General features: G+C 46.8%; 11 non-coding genes and 7 pseudogenes across 11 annotated transcripts; all 18 read right to left on the bottom strand.

The window, feature by feature from the left end:
* LOC128487657 (uncharacterized) overlaps nt 1–78 on the bottom strand; it is a 109-nt pseudogene extending 31 nt beyond the window's left edge.
* A 284-nt stretch (nt 79–362) lies between these two features.
* LOC128485743 (5S ribosomal RNA) lies at nt 363–481 on the bottom strand. The gene has a single exon (XR_008352071.1). It is a non-coding gene; the product is annotated as a 5S ribosomal RNA (ribosomal RNA).
* Nucleotides 482–675: 194 nt separating this feature from the next.
* Nucleotides 676–794, bottom strand: LOC128484933 (5S ribosomal RNA). The gene has a single exon (XR_008351293.1). It is a non-coding gene; the product is annotated as a 5S ribosomal RNA (ribosomal RNA).
* Nucleotides 795–1,264: 470 nt separating this feature from the next.
* On the bottom strand, nt 1,265–1,383 carry LOC128486251 (5S ribosomal RNA). The gene has a single exon (XR_008352558.1). It is a non-coding gene; the product is annotated as a 5S ribosomal RNA (ribosomal RNA).
* A 222-nt stretch (nt 1,384–1,605) lies between these two features.
* On the bottom strand, nt 1,606–1,714 carry LOC128487506 (uncharacterized; annotated as a pseudogene).
* Nucleotides 1,715–1,938: 224 nt separating this feature from the next.
* LOC128486637 (5S ribosomal RNA) lies at nt 1,939–2,057 on the bottom strand. Its single transcript, XR_008352923.1, has one exon. It is a non-coding gene; the product is annotated as a 5S ribosomal RNA (ribosomal RNA).
* Nucleotides 2,058–2,249: 192 nt separating this feature from the next.
* Nucleotides 2,250–2,358, bottom strand: LOC128487450 (uncharacterized; annotated as a pseudogene).
* Nucleotides 2,359–2,639: 281 nt separating this feature from the next.
* LOC128486852 (5S ribosomal RNA) lies at nt 2,640–2,758 on the bottom strand. Its single transcript, XR_008353128.1, has one exon. It is a non-coding gene; the product is annotated as a 5S ribosomal RNA (ribosomal RNA).
* A 207-nt stretch (nt 2,759–2,965) lies between these two features.
* On the bottom strand, nt 2,966–3,084 carry LOC128486250 (5S ribosomal RNA). Its single transcript, XR_008352557.1, has one exon. It is a non-coding gene; the product is annotated as a 5S ribosomal RNA (ribosomal RNA).
* Nucleotides 3,085–3,350: 266 nt separating this feature from the next.
* Nucleotides 3,351–3,469, bottom strand: LOC128486636 (5S ribosomal RNA). The gene has a single exon (XR_008352922.1). It is a non-coding gene; the product is annotated as a 5S ribosomal RNA (ribosomal RNA).
* A 222-nt stretch (nt 3,470–3,691) lies between these two features.
* LOC128487448 (uncharacterized) lies at nt 3,692–3,800 on the bottom strand (annotated as a pseudogene).
* A 250-nt stretch (nt 3,801–4,050) lies between these two features.
* On the bottom strand, nt 4,051–4,159 carry LOC128487593 (uncharacterized; annotated as a pseudogene).
* Nucleotides 4,160–4,684: 525 nt separating this feature from the next.
* LOC128486211 (5S ribosomal RNA) lies at nt 4,685–4,803 on the bottom strand. The gene has a single exon (XR_008352521.1). It is a non-coding gene; the product is annotated as a 5S ribosomal RNA (ribosomal RNA).
* A 224-nt stretch (nt 4,804–5,027) lies between these two features.
* Nucleotides 5,028–5,146, bottom strand: LOC128486736 (5S ribosomal RNA). The gene has a single exon (XR_008353019.1). It is a non-coding gene; the product is annotated as a 5S ribosomal RNA (ribosomal RNA).
* Nucleotides 5,147–5,355: 209 nt separating this feature from the next.
* On the bottom strand, nt 5,356–5,464 carry LOC128486967 (uncharacterized; annotated as a pseudogene).
* Nucleotides 5,465–6,403: 939 nt separating this feature from the next.
* LOC128484925 (5S ribosomal RNA) lies at nt 6,404–6,522 on the bottom strand. Its single transcript, XR_008351285.1, has one exon. It is a non-coding gene; the product is annotated as a 5S ribosomal RNA (ribosomal RNA).
* A 209-nt stretch (nt 6,523–6,731) lies between these two features.
* Nucleotides 6,732–6,850, bottom strand: LOC128486394 (5S ribosomal RNA). Its single transcript, XR_008352693.1, has one exon. It is a non-coding gene; the product is annotated as a 5S ribosomal RNA (ribosomal RNA).
* Nucleotides 6,851–19,593: 12,743 nt separating this feature from the next.
* LOC128487750 (uncharacterized) lies at nt 19,594–19,702 on the bottom strand (annotated as a pseudogene).
* Nucleotides 19,703–21,230: the final 1,528 nt, after the last annotated feature.

Below are 21,230 nucleotides of genomic sequence, written 5' to 3'. Positions count from 1 at the left end.
TCCCATCCAGATACTAACCAGGCCCAACCCTGCTTACCTTCCGAGATCAGGCGCTTTCAGGGTGGTATGGCCGCAGGTGTGAAAGTCTTTTATTTTACTTCTCTTATTCTGTTGCTGCTGTTGCTGCTGTTGCTGCTGTTGCTGCTGTTGCTGCTGTTGCTGCTGTTGCTGCTGTTGCTGCTGCTGTTGCTGCTGTTGCTGCTGCTGCTGCTGCTGCTGCTGCTTGTCATCAGACAGAAAGAATTATAAGCCCTGGGACAGGACAGAGAAGGTGAGAAGGTTCAAATAAGGGTTTAAAGCTTTGATGATGAGCAAGAAACACATGGCAAAAAGCTCTCCCCGGACTGTGAGAAAAAATTAAAAGCCTACAACACCTGGTATTCCCAGGCGGTCTCCCATCCAGGTACTAACCAGGCCCAACCTTGCTTAGCTTCCGAGATCAGACGAGATCAGGCGCTTTCAGGGTGGTATGGTCGCAGGTGTGAAAGTGTTTTATTTTACTTCTCTTATTCTGTTGCTGCTGCTGCTGCTGCTGCTTGTCGTCAGACAGAAAGAATTATAAGCCCTGGGACAGGACAGAGAAGGTGAGAAGGTTCAAATAAGGGTTTAAAGCTTTGATGATAGGCAAGAAACACATGGCAAAAAGCTCTCCCCGGACTGTGAGAAAAAATTAAAAGCCTACAACACCTGGTATTCCCAGGTGGTCTCCCATCCAGGTACTAACCAGGCCCAACCCTGCTTAGCTTCCGAGATCAGATGAGATCGGGCGCTTTCTGGGTGGTATGGCCGCAGGTGTGAAAGTTTTTTATTTTACTTCTCTTATTCTGTTGCTGCTGCTGCTGCTGCTGCTGCTGCTGCTGCTGCTGCTGCTGCTTGTCGTCAGACAGAAAGAATTATAAGCCCTGGGACAGGACAGAGAAGGTGAGAAGGTTCAAATAAGGGTTTAAAGCTTTGATGATAGGCAAGAAAAACATGGCAAAAAGCTCTCCCCAGACTGTGAGAAAAAATTAAAAGAGATCAGGCGCTTTCAGGGTGGTATGGCCGCAGGTGTGAAAGTGTTTTATTTTACTTCTCTTATTCTGTTGCTGCTGCTGCTGCTGCTGCTGCTGCTGCTGCTGCTGCTGCTTGACATCAGACAGAAAGAATTATAAGCCCTGGGACAGGACAGAGAAGGTGAGAAGGTTCAAATAAGGGTTTAAAGCTTTGATGATGAGCAAGAAACACATGGCAAAAAGCTCTCCCCAGACTGTGAGAAAAAATTAAAAGCCTACAACACCTGGTACTCCCAGGCGGTCTCCCATCCAGGTACTAACCAGGCCCAACCCTGCTTAGCTTCCGAGATCAGTCGAGATCGGGCGCTTTCAGGGTGGTATGGCCGCAGATGTGAAAGTTTTTTATTTTACTTCTCTTATTCTGTTGCTGCTGCTGCTGCTGCTGCTGCTGCTGCTGCTGCTGCTGCTGCTGCTGCTTGTCGTCAGACAGAAAGAATTATAAGCCCTGGGACAGGACAGAGAAGGTGAGAAGGTTCAAATAAGGGTTTAAAGCTTTGATGATGAGCAAGAAACAAGTGGCAAAAAGCTCTCCCCGGACTGTGAGAAAAGAAAAAGCCTACAACACCTGGTATTCCCAGGCGGTCTCCCATCCAGGTACTAACCAGGCCCAACCCTGCTTAGCTTCCGAGATCAGGCGCTTTCAGGGTGGTATGGCAGCAGGTGTGAAAGTCTTTTATTCTACTTCTCTTATTCTGTTGCTGCTGCTGTTGCTGCTGCTGCTGCTGCTGCTGCTGCTGCTGCTGCTGCTTGTCGTCAGACAGAAAGAATTATAAGCCCTGGGACAGGACAGAGAAGGTGAGAAGGTTCAAATAAGGGTTTAAAGCTTTGATGATGAGCAAGAAACACATGGCAAAAAGCTCTCCCCGGACTGTGAGAAAAAATTAAAAGCCTACAACACCTGGTATTCCCAGGCGGTCTCCCATCCAGGTACTAACCAGGCCCAAGCCCGCTTAGCTTCCGAGATCAGACGAGATCGGGCACTTTCAGGGTGGTATAGCCGCAGGTGTTACAATGTTTTATTTTACTTCTCTTATTCTGTTGCTGCTGCTGCTGCTGCTGCTTGTCGTCAGACAGAAAGAATTATAAGCCCTGGGACAGGACAGAGAAGGTGAGAAGGTTCAAATAAGGGTTTAAAGCTTTGATGATGAGCAGGAAACACATGGCAAAAAGCTCTCCCCGGACTGTGAGAAAAGAAAAAGCCTACAACACCTGGTATTCCCAGGCGGTCTCCCATCCAGGTACTAACCAGGCCCAACCCTGCTTACCTTCCGAGATCAGGCGCTTTCAGGGTGGTATGGCCGCAGGTGTGAAAGTCTTTTATTTTACTTCTCTTATTCTGTTGCTGCTGTTGCTGCTGTTGCTGCTGTTGCTGCTGTTGCTGCTGCTGCTGCTGCTGTTGCTGCTGCTGCTGTTGCTGCTGTTGCTGCTGCTGCTGCTGCTGCTGCTGCTTGTCATCAGACAGAAAGAATTATAAGCCCTGGGACAGGACAGAGAAGGTGAGAAGGTTCAAATAAGGGTTTAAAGCTTTGATGATGAGCAAGAAACACATGGCAAAAAGCTCTCCCCGGACTGTGAGAAAAAATTAAAAGCCTACAACACCTGGTATTACCAGGCGGTCTCCCATCCAGGTACTAACCAGGCCCAAACCTGCTTACCTTCCGAGATCAGACGAGATCGGGCGCTTTCAGGGTGGTATGGCCGCAGGTGTGAAGGTTTTTTATTTTACTTCTCTTATTCTGTTGCTGCTGCTGCTGCTGCTGCTGCTGCTGCTGCTGCTTGTCGTCAGACAGAAATAATTATAAGCCCTGGGACAGGACAGAGAAGGTGAGAAGGTTCAAATAAGGGTTTAAAGCTTTGATGATGAGCAAGAAACAAGTGGCAAAAAGCTCTCCCCGGACTGTGAGAAAAGAAAAAGCCTACAACACCTGGTATTCCCAGGCGGTCTCCCATCCAGGTACTAACCAGGGCCAACCCTGCTTAGCTTCCGAGATCAGATGAGATCGGGCGCTTTCAGGGTGGTATGGCAGCAGGTGTGAAAGTCTTTTATTCTACTTCTCTTATTCTGTTGCTGCTGCTGTTGCTGCTGCTGCTGTTGCTGCTGCTGCTGTTGCTGCTGCTGCTGTTGCTGCTGCTGCTGCTGCTGCTGCTGCTGCTGCTGCTTGTCGTCAGACAGAAAGAATTATAAGCCCTGGGACAGGACAGAGAAGGTGAGAAGGTTCAAATAAGGGTTTAAAGCTTTGATGATGAGCAAGAAACACATGGCAAAAAGCTCTCCCCGGACTGTGAGAAAAAATTAAAAGCCTACAACACCTGGTATTCCCAGGCGGTCTCCCATCCAGGTACTAACCAGGCCCAAGCCCGCTTAGCTTCCGAGATCAGACGAGATCGGGCACTTTCAGGGTGGTATAGCCGCAGGTGTTACAATGTTTTATTTTACTTCTCTTATTCTGTTGCTGCTGCTGCTGCTGCTGCTGCTGCTGCTGCTGCTGCTGCTGCTGCTGCTTGTCGTCAGACAGAAAGAATTATAAGCCCTGGGACAGGACAGAGAAGGTGAGAAGGTTCAAATAAGGGTTTAAAGCTTTGATGATGAGCAGGAAACACATGGCAAAAAGCTCTCCCCGGACTGTGAGAAAAGAAAAAGCCTACAACACCTGGTATTCCCAGGCGGTCTCCCATCCAGGTACTAACCAGGCCCAACCCTGCTTACCTTCCGAGATCAGGCGCTTTCAGGGTGGTATGGCCGCAGGTGTGAAAGTCTTTTATTTTACTTCTCTTATTCTGTTGCTGCTGTTGCTGCTGTTGCTGCTGCTGCTGCTGTTGCTGCTGCTGCTGCTGCTGCTGCTGCTGCTGCTGCTGCTGCTTGTCATCAGACAGAAAGAATTATAAGCCCTGGACAGGACAGAGAAGGTGAGAAGGTTCAAATAAGGGTTTAAAGCTTTGATGATGAGCAAGAAACACATGGCAAAAAGCTCTCCCCGGACTGTGAGAAAAAATTAAAAGCCTACAACACCTGGTATTCCCAGGTGGTCTCCCATCCAGGTACTAACCAGGCCCAACCCTGCTTAGCTTCCGAGATCAGATGCTTTCAGGGTGGTAAGGCCGCAGGTGTGAAAGTTTTTTATTTTACTCCTCTTATTCTGTTGTTGCTGCTGCTGCTACTGCTGCTGCTGCTGCTACTGCTGCTGCTGCTGCTGCTGCTACTGCTGCTGCTGCTACTGCTGCTGCTGCTGCTGCTGCTGCTGCTGCTGCTGCTTGTCGTCAGACAGAAAGAATTATAAGCCCTGGGACAGGACAGAGAAGGTGAGAAGGTTCAAATAAGGGTTTAAAGCTTTGATGATGAGCAAGAAACACATGGCAAAAAGCTCTCCCCGGACTGTGAGAAAAAATTAAAAGAGATCAGGCGCTTTCAGGGTGGTATGGCCGCAGGTGTGAAAGTGTTTTATTTTACTTCTCTTATTCTGTTGCTGCTGCTGCTGCTGCTGCTGCTGCTGCTGCTTGTCATCAGACAGAAAGAATTATAAGCCCTGGGACAGGACAGAGAAGGTGAGAAGGTTCAAATAAGGGTTTAAAGCTTTGATGATGAGCAAGAAACACATGGCAAAAAGCTCTCCCCGGACTGTGAGAAAAGAAAAAGCCTACAACACCTGGTATTCCCAGGCGGTCTCCCATCCAGGTACTAACCAGGCCCAACCCTACTTAGCTTCCGAGATCAGTCGAGATCGGGCGCTTTCAGGGTGGTATGGCCGCAGGTGTGAAAGTTTTTTATTTTACTTCTCTTATTCTGTTGCTGCTGCTGTTGCTGCTGTTGCTGCTGCTGCTGCTGCTGCTGCTTCTGCTTGTCATCAGACAGAAAGAATTATAAGCCCTGGGACAGGACAGAGAAGGTGAGAAGGTTCAAATAAGGGTTTAAAGCTTTGATGATGAGCAAGAAACACATGGCAAAAAGCTCTCCCCGGACTGTGAGAAAAAATTAAAAGCCTACAACACCTGGTATTCCCAGGCGGTCTCCCATCCAGGTACTAACCAGGCCCAAACCTGCTTACCTTCCGAGATCAGACGAGATCGGGCGCTTTCTGGGTGGTATGGCCGCAGGTGTTAAAGTGTTTTATTTTACTTCTCTTATTCTGCTGCTGCTGCTGCTGCTGCTGCTGCTGCTGCTGCTGCTTGTCGTCAGACAGAAAGAATTATAAGCCCTGGGACAGGACAGAGAAGGTGAGAAGGTTCAAATAAGGGTTTAAAGCTTTGATGATGAGCAAGAAACACATGGCAAAAAGCTCTCCCCGGACTGTGAGAAAAAATTAAAAGCCTACAACACCTGGTATTCCCAGGCGGTCTCCCATCCAGGTACTAACCAGGCCCAACCCTGCTTAGCTTCCGAGATCGGGCGCTTTCAGGGTGGTATGGCCGCAGGTGTGAAAGCGTTTTATTTTACTTCTCTTATTCTGTTGCTGCTGCTGCTCGTCAGACAGAAAGAATTATAAGCCCTGGGACAGGACAGAGAAGGTGAGAACAGGGCCGGCCTTAGGGGTGTGCGACCTGTGCGACCGCACAGGGCGCCATGGTTGCAGGGGCGCCTGACCGGGACTTAGATTAAAGCATCGTTTTTTTTTTTAAACTTTATTTAACATCATTGATGTTAAATAAAGTTTAAAAAAAAAAAAACGATGCTTTAATCTATGTCCCGGTCAGGGGCGCCGAGCGGTTGCTCGTGAAGTTCTCGGCAACCGCTCGGCGCCGCTTACTCTCCATGACTCCGTCACGGTGCCAGCATCTCATGTTGAGCGCCGGACTATACTGGCGCTCAACATGAAATGCCGGCAGAGCGAGAAGACGGATGCCTCCCGCTCTTACCGCAGGACTCCGGCAACAAGGTAACTGGGGGGGGGTAGTTTGAAGGGGCAGAGGGGGGGGTAGTTTGAAGGGGCAGAGGGGGGGTAGTTTGAAGGGGCAGAGGGGGGGGTAGTTTGAAGGGGCAGAGGGGGGGGTAGTTTGAAGGGGCAGAGGGGGGGTAGTTTGAAGGGGCAGAGGGGGGGTAGTTTGAAGGGGCAGAGGGGAGGGGTAGTTTGAAGGGGCAGAGGGGAGGGGTAGTTTAAAGGGGCAGAGGGGAGGGGTAGTTTGAGGGGAGGGGTAGTTTGAGGGGGGGTAGTTTAAAGGGGCAGAGAGGGCGGGTAGTTTGAAGGGGCAGAGAGGGGGGGTAGTGAGGGGGGGCGCCAGAGGAGTAGTCCGCACAGGGCGCCACAACGCCTAAGGCCGGCTCTGGGTGAGAAGGTTCAAATAAGGGTTTAAAGCTTTGATGATGAGCAAGAAACACATGGCAAAAAGCTCTCCCCGGACTGTGAGAAAAAATTAAAAGTCTACAACACCTGGTATTCCCAGGCGGTCTCCCATCCAGGTACTAACCAGGCCCAACCCTGCTTAGCTTCCGAGATCAGATGAGATCGGGCGCTTTCAGGGTGGTATGGCCGCAGGTGTGAAAGTTTTTTATTTTACTTCTCTTATTCTGTTGCTGCTGCTGCTGCTGCTGCTGCTGCTGCTGCTGCTTGTCGTCAGACAGAAAGAATTATAAGCCCTGGGACAGGACAGAGAAGGTGAGAAGGTTCAAATAAGGGTTTAAAGCTTTGATGATGAGCAAGAAACACATGGCAAAAAGCTCTCCCCGGACTGTGAGAAAAAATTAAAAGTCTACAACACCTGGTATTCCCAGGCGGTCTCCCATCCAGGAACTAACCAGGCCCAACCCTGCTTAGCTTCCGAGATCAGACGAGATCGGGCGCTTTCAGGGTGGTATGGCCGCAGGTGTCCAAGTGTTTTATTTTACTTCTCTTATTCTGTTGCTGCTGCTGCTGCTGCTGCTGCTTGTCGTCAGACAGAAAGAATTATAAGCCCTGGGACTTCCGGTCGGCGGCCATACCTGGAGGCAGCATATTGACAGGGCTCCCCCGCGTTTATTACAATCCGGGGTGCATCACCCTTACCAAGCGCCATCGCCGCTCCCTGAGAGTACCGGGAGGCGGCGGACACACTCCGCGATCTAACTACCGCTTTAGTGCGGAGAGGAAACGGCGGGGGGCTGCCGGCCGGGAGCCCGGCGGTTGAGGCCTACCTTGCCGACCACGCGACCAGCTTTCGGCCACACCGAGGCCTCGTTTCGGCGACGTTGGAGCCGGGGTTGATCGGTCACCATCCCCTGAGCTCGCCGGTACAGCTTCAGACGGTGGAGGAGGTGCCGTCCATCGCTTTTCATTGGATCTCCCGGAGCGCCGCGTGGCCGCCACCCGCTGCAGGACCCTGGGCTCATCATCACACCATTCAGGCCTGTATACACCACAGCATATATATGCCCACAGTGCCTGATAACAGCTCTTACCTATATATTGATGGGCTATCAGCCATAAATTCATTATACGTATTTTTCAAGTTTTTTTTTTTTTTTGTTTTTTTTTACTGGGCCAGGTCTGCCTAACGGCTCCTTTGTTTTGATATATAACACATTGCATGAGGCTCATATCAGTCTTCATTCTACAAATTTTGTGCTTTATCACCGTTATCTTTAAGTGCCAACCTCAAAAATTCAAATTAACCCTTTACACGTCGACGGCTTATTGAATTCAGCAACGATTTAGGCGTTTTGGCCCTAAACTATAAGATCTCTGCTCTGGGCCGTTACTATATGATATATATTTGAATTTTCCTACACAACTCTCTAGCACCTGTGCTGAATACCTGCTATATATTGGAGCCTTACTTCCACGACAAAGCGTGGCTCAGTATTTGTTTTATTTTCCACGTTTTTACATATTATCATTTCAAGCCTGATTTACTTACTGAAAGCACCGTGAGCAACAGCGCATCGTGCATGACGCTCTTCAACTTTCACCTTGCAACTACAACACTTCATTGGCAATATTCTTTCCTAGCAAATTCTATTGTCTCCACTGACTCTTTTTATGTCATAGTGTCCTCACCCATTACAGTACCTATTCTTTTCTGCAAATAATCACTACACTGTTCAAGAAAACCAGACAAGGAGAGGTGACGGCCAAGGGCGACCACGTAATGATGGATAAATTCCTCAACTCTTCGGGTAAAACACCCGGCAAATCCTCTCAAAAAAAGCGTTTAACGAAACTACAGTCATCCCAACCGACAAGTGAAGACTCACAGTCTCTTTCTCCCAAGGCTGCCTTCTTTGAGGAAGATCCAGAGGACGGCGCTTCCCCTCCTCAGGCTCTGGCACTGGTGAAAGCAGTTTCTGACGTCATGATGCCAATGCTGGACCAGCGTTTCCAAGACCTCAAAGAAACTTTACTCACTATACGGCAAGAAGTTACAGATCACACTAGTAGACTCACCACGTTAGAACAGCGCCAAAGTGACAGCGAAGACCTCATTGCCAAAATGGAAACTGACCTATCTACTCAGGCCCACCAGATTAAAACACTCACTGACAAATTGGATGACCTTGAAAACAGAAGCAGAAGAAACAATTTGAGATTTGTAGGTATCCCAGAATCTGTCAAGCCGTCCTCTCTACTCACGACGCTTCAGAGCTGGCTTCCGAAAGTGCTGCAGCTGACTCTAGACAACGGCTTACCCCTTCAAATTGAACGTGCCCATCGTTTGGGCCCTGAGAGACCACCAAACAATAGCCGTCCGAGACCTGTCATTATTAAGCTGCTGAACTTTGTCGACAAAATCAAAATACTAACAGCTTACCGTAAAGTTCCTGATCTCCGATTTGAATCCTACAAAATAATAATTTTCCAGGATTACTCGGCTATGGTGGCGGCCAGGCGGCGCGAATTCGCTCCAATATGCAAGCGGCTGATCGAGGGTCAAATAAAATTCACCATGCTTTACCCGGCAAGACTTCGCTTCACAATCCATGATACGACCTGGGTCTGCGACTCACCCCAAGAGGCGGCGCTACACCTGGATGCGATGACGTCTTCGCCTACTCCATCTGCTTCACACAACTCTCCATGAACTCTGGCCTGTTCGTTCCATATTCACACGTATACACGTCTTGTCTGCGGTATTCCGAAGACCCGACGATGATGGCACTCCTTACGGTTTTAAGGTTTCATTTGTTTTGTTTAATTTTTGTACTGCTCCTGCGTGGTGTGTGCGGGTATACCCGCTTTTTCTTTATTTCTCCTGTTTTTGGTTTGCCCACAATACCTCACTTCCTGTGTGAGCTGGGACACACAGGGATGCATATTGTTTCATTATCTTTTCAACAACTAAGTGACCTCTTTCTACCCCCATCTCTAGATATCAATGACTGCACCATCTGATCAGATTCACACACAATGCCCCTTAAAATTAGTATCCTGGAACGTGGCAGGACTTAATACCCCTGTCAAAAGGAAAAAGGTTCTAACAGTGTTACGTAGGTACAAACCCCATATAGTGTTTCTCCAGGAAACGCATTGGAAAGTAGGTTCCCAATCGACATTAAAGGATTACTGGATCGAAGCCTGCTATTCTGCCCCTTATAAAACTAAATCTCGGGGAGTGGCAATCTTAATTAGTAAATCCTTACCTTATGACATCCATAATACAATTATTGATCCCAATGGCAGATACATACTCTTGGATCTCACCATACACCGCCAGAGGTTTAATATTATAAATTTATATGCTCCTAACTACCCGAATCATTCATTTTATGTACACCTTTATGAAATGCTTATTAACCTCTCTTTCTCCTCCAACTTCCTCATAGGCGGTGACTTCAACACAGTTCTAGATGACAATTTGGACAGGACGAGACGGACTTTACATTCGTTAACCCCTTTGGAAGGTATTCACCTATTCACCAACTCATTACACCTAGTGGACCCATGGCGTGTCACACACCCTACACATAAAGAATACACTCATGCTTCCAGAGTACACCATTCTTTCTCTAGGATCGACATGTTTCTCACATCATCGTCGCTTTTACCGTTTATATCTACCACTCACATAGATACAATTGTAGTCTCGGATCACGCACCTATTCGTCTTACGGTCCAACTACCCAACACACAAAGGTCACATAGACATTGGAGATTCCCTGCTCACTATACCTGTAGAGACGATTTTACCACCATGTTACAAACATCTTGGGCAAATTACCAAGATGACAATTTGGAACACATTGATAATCATATGCTCTTCTGGGAAGCCTCTAAAGCAGTAATAAGGGGTAACATCATATCTTATGAGGCAACTCAACGTAAACGCTGGTATCAGAGGTATGATTCCTTACTTGCAGAAGTGCAACGCACTTTTCTTGACTACTCTGTCCATAAAGATGACTCTCACAAATCCAAATACACAGAATGTAAGCAGCTTTTAGACGCTTTGTTATTAGAGAAAGCCCAAACTCAAATAGACTACACAAAAAACAAATTTTTCCGATGGGGCAACAGAGCTGGTAAACTGTTGGCCAATATGGCGAAATCCCGCAAACCTAAACATATTATTCATAAAATCGTTACGGATGCGGGACATAGCGTTTTTCAACCTAAAGATATTAATCATGCATTCTCAACTTTTTTTACACACCTATATACCCCTGCACAAGATAACATAGAGTCAGGCATACAATTACTGCAGAAAGCAAAACTGACAAAACTCACCAATGAACAAAGGGACAACTTAAATGCTATCATAACAGAGGAGGAGGTTAAACACACCATTCACTCTCTGCCCAACGGTCGTGCTCCTGGCCCAGACGGCTTTTCCGCTGAATACTATAAGATACTCTCACAACACCTCGTACCAGCCCTCACTGCATTATATAATGATATTTTTCAAAACAATTGCCCACTACAGTCTTTGACACGTTCCACTACTATACTGATACCCAAACCACACAAAGACCCTACAAATGTTCAATCATACCGACCCATCTCACTTCTCAACCAAGACTTGGAAATTCTCACTAAATTAATTGCCTCCAGACTGCAATCCTTCCTACCAAAATTATTAATACACCACCAATTGGGTTTCGTGAAAGGTCGTAATTCAGTCAGGGGTATCCGTACAGCCCTGGCAGCTGTAATAACATCCAACTCTGACTCTGATCGCCATCCTCGAGCCTTATTAAGTTTAGACGCAGAAAAGGCTTTTGATACTGTAGCTTGGCCTCACCTCTACAGGATCTTAAAAAACCGTTTCTTTGGACAAAACTTTTTAAACTTTATACGCAATTTATACACGTGTCCAGAAACGGTTATCATCACAAACGGGATGGCGTCTGAGTCTATTCGCTTGGGCCGAGGGGTTAGACAGGGATGTCCTCTTTCTCCTCTCCTCTTTAATTTGGCTTTGGATCCCCTACTTCGTATTCTCATTTCATCCACTGATTTTCGAGGTATTTTTTTTTGGTTCACTGGAACACAAACTGACAGCTTTTGCTGATGACATCCTCTTATACATCTCTGACCCCAAAACATCCATCCCACACATTCTCTCTTTACTACACACCTGGGGAGAGGTGATAGGTTTTAAAATTAATGTCAACAAATCGGAGGCGCTTTATTTGGGCGCTTCTGTTTTGCCTCCGGATACCCCTAGTTTTGGCTTTCATTGGGCGACGACCTCAATTAAATATCTAGGCATCACTTTACCAAAACACCCACGTCTACTCTACAGATTAAACATTACTAGGATCATTAAGGAGGTCACGAATGAACTGAAATTATGGCACGCGTTACACTTGACACTGACTGGTAGGATTAATCTCATTAAAATGATTAGCTTTCCTAAACTCCTTTACACCATACAATCTTTACCCCTTTTGATCAAACCCACTGATCTCAAATTTTTGGATAAACAATTTAACCTCTTCCTCTGGAAGGGAAAGAAGCCCAGGATTGGTTTATATAAACTTAAACGCACACCACAGTCCTTGGGTTTTAATTTCCCGGATATTAAGCAATATAACATAGCTGCTCTTTCACGACACGCAATTGATTGGTTGTCCCTGTCCCACAAATTTACAGACACCTCTCTTGAGAGTCAATTATGCACCCCGCATATGTTATCTGTCTTATTACACACGCCATACCTTTTATTACCGGAAAATGTGAGGGGAAATCCTTTATTATACTCCACGATTAGAGCTTGGAAATCTCTTCGTACCCTCCTCAAACTCAATTGGCAATATACTTCTCACTTACCGCTTGTTCACAACCCAGCCTTTCAGGAGGGCCGCTCCTCACTTCCATTCACCATGTGGCACGCCATGGGTCTCACATCAATTTCTCATCTCATTGATGAGTCTAACCAACGCATTCTTACACTAAGTCAATGTCGAGACAAATTTCCTAACTGTGACAAGCCTCCCTTTTCCTTGGGACTTTTGTCAAGGATCTTGGCTGTAACCACAGTCTTCTAGGGTAAATGAAGTCCAGGACACATCCAGCTCAGCTTCAATGTTTATTTTCAAGGAACAAACAGCAGCAGTTGTAAGCAGAATAACAGTCTTTGCTTAGAACAAAACAGGTCACAATTTACCATCAATATGGCTTTGCAGAGAGAAACCACCCCTCAGTTTATCAGCTCTCCTAGCTGGCATAACAGTGGCTTCCTCTCTGAATCAGGCTCCAACCCTTTTACCTTCTGCCTGCTAATTAATCAGCCACAGGTGAGCTGCTACTTACCCCACACCTGTGGAGCTCCTGTCCAGAACGCAGGCTCTGGACTGGACCAATACAGCAATTAGTGCTGTTGGAGCACTGGCCCACCCCGCTCTTCCAGATGCTCCGCCCCAGGGACCCTTACCATGTTTTGCAAACTGCCAGTAGTGCAGTTTGTAGTCAAACATCTTTCCCTGGGACATATTTTAAGGCAGACTACTATTGACCAAGGCTGGTCTAATATACCTGCCATCTACCACTTTACCAGACCTTGTGTCACATATCCTCCCCCCCAGCTCAGACCTAAGGGGTTGAGCGACCATGGACATCAGAGCATGTACCCTGGAAAGGCCATCAGCATTTCCCTGTTTGAGGCCTGCCCTGTGTTCCACTGTGAAATTAAAGGATTGCAAACTTAAAAACCATCTGGTAATTCTGGAGTTTTTCTCTTTGTTTTGACACATCCAAGTCAAAGGTGCGTGATCTGTTATCAACCGGAATTTCCGACCTAGCAGGTAGTATTTAAGTGACTCTAATGCCCATTTAATAGCGAGACACTCCTTTTCTACAATAGAGTAGTTTTTCTCTTGTGGATTTAGTTTCCTGCTCAAAAAGAACACAGGATGTTCTTCACCCTGATATTCCTGGGAAAGGACAGCTCCTAAGCCCACATCAGAAGCATCTGTCTGAACTATGAAGCTTCTGGAGAAGTCCGGAGTTACTAAGACTGGCTGGGCACAGATAGCCTCCTTCAGTCTTTTAAAAGCTTTGTCTGCTTCAGGGCTCCACTTAACCATAACTGGGTACCTCGCCTTAGTAAGGTCAGTTAGAGGAGCAGCAATGGTAGCAAAATCTGGAATAAACCTCCTATAGTAACCAGTCAAACCCAAAAATGCCCTTACTTGTTTTTTCGTAAGTGGCTGTGGCCATTTTTGTATGGCTTCCACTTTTGCAGTTTGCGGTTTAACCAATCCCCTCCCAATTGAATATCCTAAGTACTTAGCCTCTTCTAAACCAATAGTACATTTGGAAGGATTGGCAGTTAAACCTGCCGAGCGGATAGAATCAAGCACTGCTTGAACTTTGGGAAGATGGGATTCCCAGTCTGTACTGTGGATGACAACATCATCCAAATAAGCAGCGGCATAGCGAGTATGGGGTTTAAGAATTCTGTCCATCATTCGTTGGAATGTGGCAGGCGCACCATGTAACCCAAATGGCAATACAGTGTACTGAAACAGGCCACTGGGTGTTGAAAAGGCTGTTATTTCTTTGGCCCGGTCCGTGAGAGGGACTTGCCAGTAACCTTTTGTCAGGTCTAGAGTTGTCAGATAGCGTGCTTTACCCAGTCTTTCTATTAACTCATCAACTCTTGGCATTGGGTAGGCGTCAAATTTTGAGATGCCATTCAACTTCCGATAGTCATTACAGAATCTCCATGTGCCATCAGGTTTTGGCACCAATACAATAGGACTGCTCCAGTCACTCTGGGATTCCTCAATGACTCCAAGTTTTAGCATTCTTTCGACCTCTAAGTTTATAGCCTCCCGCCGGGCCTCAGGTATTCTATAGGGTTTGAGATTAACCCTCTTCCCTGGTTCTGTCACTATGTCATGTTTGATAACATTAGTCTTCCCTGGGACTACAGAGAAAACATCCTTATTTCTTCTGATAAAATCCCTGACCTCTTGCTTCTGATGCATAGATAGCGTCTCGGCTATATTTACCTCTGGCTCGGCCTTAGGAGGCTCTGAAGGCTTTAAAGCCACCAAGACCTCTCTGTCTTTCCAAGGTTTCAGCAGATTTACGTGATACAACTGCTCAGGCTTTCTTCTACCTGGTTGCCTAACTTTATAATTGACGTCACTCACTTTCTCAATTATCTCGTATGGCCCATGCCAAGTTGCCAGGAACTTATTCTCTACTGTAGGGACCAGTACCAATACCCCGTCTCCAGGCTGAAACACTCTGATTCGAGCATTACGATTATAACTGTTTTTCTGAGCCTGCTGAGCTTTCTGCATGTGTTCCCTGACAATAGGCAAAATAGTAGCCATTCTATCCTGCATTTGAGCTATGTGCTCAATTACACTCCGGTGGGGTGTGCTCTCCTGCTCCCAGGTCTCTTTAGCTATATCCAGCATTCCACGGGGATGCCTCCCATACAACAATTCAAAAGGAGAGAAGCCTGTGGAGGCCTGCGGAACTTCCCTAATGGAGAACATTAGATATGGCAATAAAAAGTCCCAGTTTTTCCCGTCAGTGTCAATTACTTTACGTAACATACTCTTAAGGGTTTTATTAAACCTTTCTACTAAACCATCAGTCTGTGGGTGATATACTGAGGTCTTAAGGTGTTTAACCTGCAGGAATCTGCATAGCTCTTTGGTGACCCTGGACATAAAAGGGGTCCCCTGGTCCGTCAGGATTTCTTTGGGGATACCCACTCTGCTAAACATCAGCATTAGCTCCTTTGCTATTGACTTTGCAGAAGAATTACGTAAGGGTATGGCTTCAGGGTATCGCGTTGCATAGTCCAGAACGACTAGTATATACTGATGCCCTCTAGCGGATTTTATCAGTGGCCCTACTAAGTCCATAGCGATCCTTTCAAAGGGGACATCTATGATAGGTAGGGGAACTAGTGGACTACGAAAAGCCTTGAACGGGCCCTGTGCTGGCATTCAGGGCATGAAGAGCAATAGTTTGCTATAGCAGCAAGCACTCCAGGCCAGTAAAAACGTTTAAGGACTCTCTCTCTGGTTTTCTCAACTCCAAGGTGTCCTCCTAGTATGTGGCTGTGAGCCAACTTCAACACTATATTACGGAAAGCCTGTGGAACCAACAGCTGCTTAATAGTATCTGCAGCTTTCTTTTCTACACGGTAGATTAGGTCATTTAACGTTTCAAAATAAGGGAATGACAGTGCTTCCCCTGGCTGAGCAGCAACCCCATTTACAACCTTTATATTGTTTCGGGCTGCAACTAAAGTGGGATCTTCCCACTGGGCGCTTTTAAAGTTACCAGGACTGATCCCTATGTCTAATAATTCATCAGTCTCTGCAGTATTAGCCGGCTCCTCACTAGTTTGTACTGGGTTATCCCCCACTAGTACTGGTTTAGGGTAGTAAGATTAGCCCTGGTGTCTCTCCTGTTGGTCAAAATCCAATTCAGTATTGGCAAAAGGAAACACATAATCCTCATCAGCTTGATTAAATTCTGATGAGCTTTGGCCTTTCTTTTCTGCAGAGGCCCATAATTCTAGAAAATGGGGAAAATCTCTACCTATTACCACCTGCTGGGATAGTCTGGGTACTACACCCACTCTGTATTTTAGAGAACCATACGGGGTTCCAATATCTACCTCTGCTGTGGGATACTCTCTCTTATCCCCATGAACACAGATAATTCCCACCTTTTGCACATGATCAGACTTCACATAAGGTATTACAGATTCTGCTATTAATGTGACCATACTGCCTGAATCAAGTAATGCTTTAGACATTTTTCCATTCACATTCACATAGCACCAATAAGGGTTATCATAGTCATTGTTAATAGACGCAACACAATTAAACAAAAATGAATGCATTCCCTCATTTTCACCCATATTGCACTCCATAGGTTCATCCTTCAAGGGGCATTCCTTAGCCATATGACCAGCCTCATTGCATCTAAAGCACTTCACAACATAGTCTGACCCCCAATTAGTTCCTCTCCCAGGCCTATTACGTCTGGTTAACCCTCTGAGTCCTGGAGTATTGTCCCTGGTGTCCTGAGAATATAGCTGCAGTTCTTCAGCCCCCCTTAAACCCAGAACAGTCTTACCAAGTCTTGCAGAATCCTTGACCTTAGAATTTCGGGGTTTATCTGGTGAAGCAGGGCTTAACAGTTCTCCTGCAGCCACATATCTTTCCACCAAGGCAATTAGCTGATCCGCTGTATGTGGATCACTCTGGCTGACCCACCGACGCAGGGCTGCTGGTAAACCACGCAAAAATCGATCCATCACTAGGATTTCCACAATGTGGCTAGGTGAATTGACTTCAGGTTGTAACCATTTCCGGGCCAGATGTATGAGATCAAACATTTGGGATCTTGCAGCTTTGTCCTGGGAAAATGCCCATGAGTGGAATCTTTGGGCACGTACTGCAGAGGTTACCCCTAGACGTGCCAGGATCTCAGCTTTCAATTTTGGGTAGTCGCTTGCTTCTGCAGGCTCTAGGTCATAGTACGCCTTCTGCGGCTCTCCGCTCAGGAACGGTGCCAGTACACTTGCCCACTCGGTAGCCGGCCACTTCTCTCTCTCTGCTGTGCGTTCAAATGCCAGAAGGTAGGCTTCAACATCATCTGATGCAGTCATCTTTTGGAGGTAGTGGCTTGCCCGAATCATCTTTGGTCCTGGGGATCTTGCCTCAGGGTCCAAGTCCAGCTTTTCAGAAATAGCTTGGATCTCCTGCTGTAGCACACGGGTAGCATTTTGCTGCTCTTCACGGGTTACTTTAAATGCCTCAAGTTGTGCCACTGCAATCTGTTGCACTAAGGATTCAGTGCTTTCTATTTGTGCTTTGGCCAGGAGTTTAGCATTCTCTGCCTGGGTCAGTACCAATTGCTGCAGAACTGCACTGTTTTCTGTAGCTCTCCTGTTAGCCTCCTGTTGCACAGTGGTGGATTGGATCAACGCCTTGATAATATCCTCCATGTTGAGCTGTAACTGACTTCTACCCACAGACTTACGTGGATGCCCGCATTCTCCACCATATGTGACAAGCCTCCCTTTTCCTTGGGACTTTTGTCAAGGATCTTGGCTGTAACCACAGTCTTCTAGGGTAAATGAAGTCCAGGACACATCCAGCTCAGCTTCAATGTTTATTTTCAAGGAACAAACAGCAGCAGTTGTAAGCAGAATAACAGTCTTCGCTTAGAACAAAACAGGTCACAATTTACCATCAATATGGCTTTGCAGAGAGAAACCACCCCTCAGTTTATTCGCTCTCCTAGCTGGCATAACAGTGGCCTCCTCTCTGAATCAGGCTCAAACCCTTTTACCTTCTGCCTGCTAATTAATCAGCCACAGGTGAGCTGCTACTTACCCCACACCTGTGGAGCTCCTGTCCAGAACGCAGGCTCTGGACTGGACCAATACAGCAATTAGTGCTGTTGGAGCACTGGCCCACCCCGCTCTTCCAGATGCTCCGCCCCAGGGACCCTTACCATGTTTTGCAAACTGCCAGTAGTGCAGTTTGTAGTCAAACATCTTTCCCTGGGACATATTTTAAGGCAGACTACTATTGACCAAGGCTGGTCTAATATACCTGCCATCTACCACTTTACCAGACCTTGTGTCACACTAACCTACAGATTCCTTGGTTTGCATACCTGCAGCTTCAAAGTTATGTTGGTTCGGTCACTGCTCATTTCACCCACCATGACTGGCACAACCTTCTTGACAGACACATTTATGAACACAGAGGACATACACCTTCCATCAGTTTTTTATACAAATTTATTCGATCAGCATGTGACTCGACTGACAAGATTGGTGGACTGGACAGATGGACAAAATACATACCGACTGTTACCAGAGATGACATATGTAAAGCTACCGTTACCGCCTCCTCTGTTCTGCCAGTGGCGACGTATAAGGAAATGGCTTATAAAATAACTCATGATGTATATTTCTCTCCTGAGCGTCTCCACAAACTGGGTTTGCGGCCAACCTCTAATTGTCCTAAATGCAATGCTGAAAATGCACACTCCTTTCACTGCTTCTGGCAATGCCCTTTAATTCAAATTTTCTGGTCCCAAGTACATACTTTTGTTTTGAACCACAAGATTGTATCGTTTCCGCTATCTCCTGAGGTGGCGATGTTTGGTATGGCTGGTCCTACTGGCCGTTCTTCTAAAAAACTCACACATATTGTTACTGCTGTGGCCCGTAAATGTATACTTCACCACTGGATCCGACCTCAACCACCCACTCTCACTCTTTTCCAAGACAAATTGTTTTACCTATTTCGGATGGATTGTCTAGAAGCCACGCTGACAAAAGAAAAATCCACCAGTAAATTTTTTGACACTTGGGGCACATTTATTTCCACATTGAAAACAGACACACAATTGTTGATCCAATCCGCTTTTCAACATACCTCGTGGTACAGTCTCCAACTTTTTCAAGGCAGAAATCCAATTGTACCTGCATAGGTTCTGTCGCTGTGCACAACATGGTGTTTAATAACGGGCAATCCCCCCCCCCCTTTTTTTTTTTTTTTTTTTTTTTTTACCACCACGCAGGATGAGCAGAGGGTTTATTTGTTCTTGTTTGTTATGTTCTGTTTCATTTCACACTACATTTATACACGTTCACGTCTATGGATACATAATGTCATATTCACCTCACGACGAGTACCTCTGTACCTACCCATATGGCTGACACACACATTACCATCTCACCTCCTCTTTGTGGACCTCTACTTGATACCATGTCATTCTCCTCAAATGATGAGGACTACTCATGCTTTTCATTCTTTTTGCTACATATCCTCAACTTATACACATTCTTACTTATATTTATTTTACGACATTCCTATTGTGTTGGCTCTGTACCCTTTCACATGTACTGTGTGAATATGTTTGTCATTTGAAATTTACCATGGATCTGACACTGCATTTTATTTATTTTTTTATGACCCCCCCCTTCTTTCTTTCTGTATCCTTATCGTGACGAACCAAAGAAAACATAAAAAAGAAAAAAACTTTAAATAAAAAGAAGTTTGAAAAAAAAAAGAATTATAAGCCCTGGGACAGGACAGAGAAGGTGAGAAGGTTCAAATAAGGGTTTAAAGCTTTGATGATGAGCAAGAAACACATGGCAAAAAGCTCTCCCCGGACTGTGAGAAAAAATTAAAAGTCTACAACACCTGGTATTCCCAGGCGGTCTCCCATCCAGGTACTAACCAGGGCCAACCCTGCTTAGCTTCCGAGATCAGGCGCTTTCAGGGTGGTATGGCCGCAGGTGTGAAAGTTTTTTATTTTACTTCTCTTATTCTGTTGCCGCTGCTGCCGCTGCTGCTGCTGCTGCTGCTGCTGCTTGTCGTCAGACAGAAAGAATTATAAGCCCTGGGACAGGACAGAGAAGGTGAGAAGGTGCTGCTGCTGCTGCTGCTTGTCGTCACACAGAGAGCCCCCTTTCCGTATCTTGAGCTACACCTTTGCTTGTGAAATAATTTTATGAATGGCGTACATTCTACGCGCTCGGCTTCCCGAGTATATTTGGTCTAATTTATTACTTAAAAGAAATAACAAAGCTCACGAAGCTCAACAGTTTTTGGCCAAAGAGCACCTTTTCCCCTGTTATGTTTTGGCCACACGTACGGATATCGCCGCGACGCGCAGAATGTAGTGAAGACGACGCGCTGGGGGGAGATGTTTATTCTCTAAAGATAAAGTCAAGGTCCATGAACCGTCCTCCCCTCCAAGCCGGGAAGACTCGAGGACACGAAGATAACAAGAAATGTGAAGGATGCATAGAAATGGTGATGTCGTAGGTGATCTAATCTGCCCCGGTCAGCTGATGAGCCCTGGGGCAGGAATGGCTGGGGTGGCATTGGCTGCAGTCCCTCTGCTTTCCGTGACATTTGGTGAAGGAGAATCTGCCGGGAATCGGTGTTATTCCTGCATTCGCATGCAGGGGGCGCCAATAGCCTCGTCTCACCTGTGCATTTTTTGGTCAGCGACCTAAGTCGGAAACATTCAGCCAATCAGAACGCATCCCTGGAACAGCCTCCCAGCAGAGGTTGTCCCTCAGGGTTTTTACCCAAGTCTCGGGCTGAATGGGTAGATTCTCAGGGTTTTTACCCCAGTGATATAGCTGGAATCCCTCCTGCTTTATCACTCCTGAATCTCAAACGAGAACAACGACTGATTAAGGTTTGAGTTGTTTGAGTTGTTACAGTAGGAGAAACGGGCAACTAGGCGGGGGGCTCATCCTACACAGATTGGGGCCACAGGCACAGGGCCCGCCGGGCCTCTCCCTGCTGCCTCCGATCACATTGTGTCTCTCTGACCTGGAACCCACAGAGCCGCCGGGTCCGAGGGAGAGGGCGGGATGCGGAGCCTGAAGCAGGGTGACCCCATCCGCCATGTTTTCCAGAACATATAGAATATTCACATATTGCTGATCAGTGCAGGTAAAGTGCTGCCCCCTGCAGGGTGTGAGGGGGTATAAACCAGAGGGAGCAGCAATTTACCTGCACTGGTCACCAATTAGCTAAAAACATGGCGGACGGGGTCGCCGTCGCCCTTCTTGATAAGAGCGCCACCCACGTGCCAGCCAGAACCGCATGTCAGGCCCCGGCCGCGGTGCATGCAGGGCGCTACAATCTATAGACTGCTTGGTGAAGAAACTCCCTTTACAAACATGGCTGCTGCTTGCTTCCGGAGGGGCTCCAGCGCCTGCGCTGTCCGATAGTGGGCTGACACGGAAGGTTGAGGACAGAGGGCTGTGATTGGCTGGCACCTGTCAATTCCTCCGCCCCCAGCTGTC

Source organism: Spea bombifrons, chromosome 3 (genome assembly GCF_027358695.1).
Source record: "Spea bombifrons isolate aSpeBom1 chromosome 3, aSpeBom1.2.pri, whole genome shotgun sequence".
Taxonomy (NCBI): Eukaryota; Metazoa; Chordata; class Amphibia; order Anura; family Pelobatidae; genus Spea; species Spea bombifrons.
Note: the sequence above shows the minus strand (reverse complement) of the source record. Positions and strands in the feature narration are given on the sequence as shown.